This window comes from Oryzias melastigma, linkage group LG16 (assembly GCF_002922805.2).
Source record: "Oryzias melastigma strain HK-1 linkage group LG16, ASM292280v2, whole genome shotgun sequence".
Lineage (NCBI taxonomy): Eukaryota > Metazoa > Chordata > Actinopteri > Beloniformes > Adrianichthyidae > Oryzias > Oryzias melastigma.
This window is the reverse complement of record NC_050527.1, coordinates 19791704-19796680: the sequence shown is the minus strand read 5'-3', so window position 1 is coordinate 19796680 and position 4977 is coordinate 19791704.

The following is a 4977-nucleotide window of genomic DNA, read 5'->3' as shown; positions in this document are numbered from 1 at the left end:
GAGCTACCATCTGTGAGACGTAGCAGGGGGAGGAGCGGACGCTACCAAGCAGCCGTCCCAGCAAAGCCGGGGGGTGGAGCTGCTGTCATCCTCGGATGTGCTGCAGGGATGACGGAGCCGGAGGAGAGGAAGCGCCGATGGAGCATCCGAGGGGCTGCGGCAGCCGCACTTTGAAGCTTCCAGGGTTAATCCATTCTATGACCAATCATTTATTGGAATTCAATGAGCCTCAGGACCGGCCCTGGGCATAGGCAAACTAGGCGGCCGCCTAGGGCGCTATCTGCAAGAGGGGGCACCAAATTCATTTTTTTTACAGTTTTACACACCACTTTGTGTAAATGTTAAAAAAGTTTAATAACTAAAAGTATAAATAAAATAACACAAAAGTTTGACAATCAATAACTTTGCCTGACACAGCACCTGTCAAAGGTTGGTGGAGGGTCTAAAAAATGAGGCTGGTTGAAAAAAAATCAATTAATCGATTTAAGTTAGATCAATAATTGATTCACAAAAATATAAATTGATTTAGCACATAAAGCTGAAATCCACTAGCTTGATGCTAACGTTTAATGGGATCTACCACAAGGACAGCTAATGCTAACGCTTGGTTGACCTAAACATACATTGCGGACTAAATGAACATCTTTTTAAACTCACATGCATGAATTTTACTAACTCTTTTAAGGAAATATTTTTTAAAGTAACATTTGTGGTCTAAAACTTTGTTTTTTCCTCATACTGTCTTCTTCTTCTTGAAGAACTTGGTGAACTGCTATAGCATGATCTCCACCTAGTGTCCAAACTGAAACGTCCTCCAGGAGAAGCAGAACAATGTTTACAATGTTAATGAACATTTTAGTTAGAACTTCTCCTTTAGAGAATCCATGTAACACTGTATGATATAAACAATCTCATTATTTCACTGATACATTTACAGTATGTGAACTGGATCAGATTAATATCAATATACTCAAATTATATAGTTAATTATTTAGTATTTCTAAGCAAATGTGTATAAATGTGCGAACTCAAAATTAAATTGAAAGAAAGAATCAAAAGAATAAAAAAAATCAGAATAGAATCGTTTCAGGCTATGGGGAATCAAATTGAATCGTTTCTGGAAATTATAACTGATACCCACTCCTTTCAAAAATAATATTGTATTTTCAGTTACCGAGGCAACAAAAATACATTTTCCTTTATATGTAAAAAGTGGAGGAACCAAATTATTGCAAATGTTTGTTTCATAATTTTTTTAAAGATAATTCTATATAATTACAACCAAACGTACATTAGTAAGGCTGTTTATTGCCACGAGTGTCATACATATCATGATATGTAGGGTTGCAGGGAAAAATCAATATAATACTTTTTTTTTTATCAATTGTATCGATTAAAAATGTTGACAAGACGATATTTAATTGATCAGTTTTGATCATCCTTAAGCGTCTTTTCTTGTGTTTTTTACCTGAACTCCCAACCACTGGTTGGCTATGGGGCTCAATTGGAGCCAATATTATTTGAAACCCAAATAAAAGAAATTGCAAAACAATATTGGTGTTTGGCCAAAAACAGTAAGATGTCCAAAACTTTTAGCTATTCTAAAATAAACTTAATTGTTTTCAGCTTCAAATATTCTGTTTTTTAAGTTTCAAAATTTAAAATTTCAATTTGAAAACTTTTTTTTTTTTTTTATTTTCAACTCTTTTTTTCATTTTCGGATCTGAAAATTTCAGTTTCAAAATTTTTGGCCCTGTTGTGGTGTGTTGGGGCGGGGCTAACACGAAGAACCAATCAAAACAGATGAGTGTGATTGATAACTTCAGTCCCGGTGCATTCACCGACTCTGAGAACTTTGATAGTGACCGTCAGAACATTTCTGTTTAGTCTGTACTATCATAGTCTGAAGTTGTCCCAAGATGGATGTAAAAAGCAGAGTTCTATTGTGTACAAACCGCATGTCCAAAACGCTGTTGCAGGTTTTAACTTTTTGTTACATTTCGGTAATGTGCAGGACTGTGTAATAGTTGTTTTAAAAAAGTTGTTCATTTCAATAAAAAAATACTTGTTTATTCCTAATAAAACTCTGCTTTTTCTACAAATTAACATATATGTTATATTTTTCAGCGAATTGGGATATATTTTTCTTTCTTTAGGGGTGTTCTCCATAACATCAGTGAGCAGATGAGTGGATCAGGCCGTCCGTCTACAGATCAGCTTCAGTCTGGTGGACAGAGCGTCAGAATGGACAGTTGCTTTCCAAAGCCGCATTTGGACAGATCAGATAAGCAGAGATATTCGCCTCTCATGAGACCATCAGTCTAACAGCTGTGAATCCCTTTCAATCACTGATAGTACCACTGCAGTTTCTAATATGGAATATCTCTGTAATGAAGAGGCAGAGGCTGATGGATCCATATGCAGAGGTTTATTGAGAGAACGGAAAGTGAAGACTGCCGGGCAGACGAGGGCTGAGGAGGCAACGGGATTCCAGCTGAGATCAGGAACTTTTCTGAGTAGAAACAGAGATCAGCATTAGGCAGGCATGGATGAGACTTCACACTGAGCTTGGCTGGTGTTCATTATAAATAGAGACTGGGTGATTGCAGACGGGATACAGGTGTGTAGGCACTGAGTGATCAAGCTGGGAAACATTCGGATATGAGAGCAATGGCAGATGGGAAACGTAGTAGAAGAACCAGGAAGTAGTCAGTACTCAGGTGTCCCGTTGATGACCAGAGGGGGAGACAGGGGACGGATTCCTGACAATTTCTGCCCAACAGACAAAAAACATCTATAGATCCTGCTGGCAGCAAGTAAAAACGCAATTACTGAAAGATGGCTCAACAGGGAACCACCAACAACAGAGGAATGGATCACAGTTATCAACACGATCTATATGATGGAGAAACTCATTCTCAATTCAAATACGGACGGAAAAGGTCAATAAAATATGGTCAAAATGGACAGAATATATAAACTCGTAAACTTACTTTTGGATTTTGTTGTCTTTAAATTGTAATGCCAGCTTATATGTCCCCCCCACCCCCACCCCACCCATATGAGCTTTGGTCTGTTTGTTTTATTTTTCCTATGTCTGTTCCATCTTCCTTCCATCTTTATGTTTTGCTTTTGTTTTATCTATTGAAAGTGTTAGTTTGTTTTATTTTTTGTTTTGGCAATGATATGCATGAAAAGGCATAAGTTGTTCCACTGTTGTCCTGAGCCGAGATAAAACACAAATGTAAGGCAGCAACTTGCTGCGAGCACTGCAAACCGTTTAAAAGGATAAAAAGGTAAAAACTTATAAAATGACAAACACCACAAACATGCACATGCTGAAAACTAATCGGCTGGCAAACAGAAATTACAGACCCGGAAGTGACCACAAATAAAAATAATAAAAAAGTGTAAAAGCAGTTAGTCTGCATCTTGCAGACTAACTGGAGTAAAAAAACTAAAAACACAATATAAAAAGGACAGCAGGTAGCGGTATGATGACTGTGGTATCGAGGACCCACACTCAGTCATTTACCCTGTAGGTCTACCTTCAGGTACTGCAGCCCCAATGGCTGACAGCTGCCGCACAAACAGCGTGGGCCCAGCAGTCAACCTGGTCACCCACAAGAATCTGGCACTGCTGGGCAGCCCCGCCCACTCCTATTTAAAGGGGCCTTAATGGCAGAGCCACACCCTACAGGTGTCACCAATCACAGGTTATTAGCTTCAGTGCTTTCAGCTATCAACTTCAGCGTTTTTTGCTATTAATTTCAGCATCTTCAGCGGCCAAATTCATCTAACAGCATTCACACCACCATTATTGCAGGTAATGCTTAAATGTCTAGACATTTATGAACTATAGTTCATAATTATGTTAAAAAGTTGTAAAAAAATGTAGTTTTAGAGTGTTCAGTAAATGTTTATCCTGTTCGGCCAATGACCTAAGGTGTGTTTTGGATTTTGGCTCCTTGTGTGCAGGAGAATTCGATGCCCTTCAAAAAACAGTTAGACACATACCAACATTTCCTTTCTGTGGAGTGACCCTACAGCAGACTGGATGAAGTTCTCACTGCAGGTGTAAAGAAAACATTCTTTACCATGTCAAACTGCCTTCAAGGAAGGTTTAGCTGAGAGGAAAAAGCAAAGTGTCTCCCTCACATTGATGAAACGCTCTCGTGTTGGGCAGACGGGGCCGAAACGGATGCAGATCAGCACAACTGACAACAACTGCATTCAGTGCCAGCCGAGCTGGAGACTGCATCTCTCAAATATAAATGAAGACTTGTTACTGTATTGATTGATGGTCCACTTCAGCAGCAAGGGGGTAAAATCAATGAGCGCCACATGCAGTCAGAAGACGGATGCCTGTGATGTTTACCCTCTTGAGCACCCCAGAGCTCACTCATAAATAAATGGCGGAGACTGCATTTCCGGAGAAACAGATGGTTTTCTCCAAGGTAGGCAGTTTTTTTACAACACCTTTTCAGCTCGACTTATACGGAAAATACTGAAGCCTTCAACGCTGTAGGTCTTTTTCTCACCACTGTCAGGAAACTGTAAACAGTCTTGTAAAAATATTAACCCTTTAACCCCGTAGCTCAATTGTTTATATTCTTTGATTTACTGTAACTTTTCAACCGTTAACACGATAATTCCAGTAGACTGTGAAGGAGAAAAGCGGCTGAAAATGTTGTGTTTAAGTGTCATCAGTGATCCTTCAGGTGTTAAAGGGTTAAGGCTGAAGACTCATTGAAAGCAAACAAAATAAATTTTTCCTATTTGGGTAAAGGAGCAAAATGACATGGAAAATCGGTTAAATTGGGTTTAATGTAATTAAAACTCGTGAGCAAGACTGGAAGCAGGAGTCAGATTTATGGAGTTTCAAAAACAGGTTAAAAACAAAGAAAAGGAAGGTGTACTAGTAGAATTAATAGGTTTATTTCATTTATGAATACTGCTTAATATGTCACTTCATCC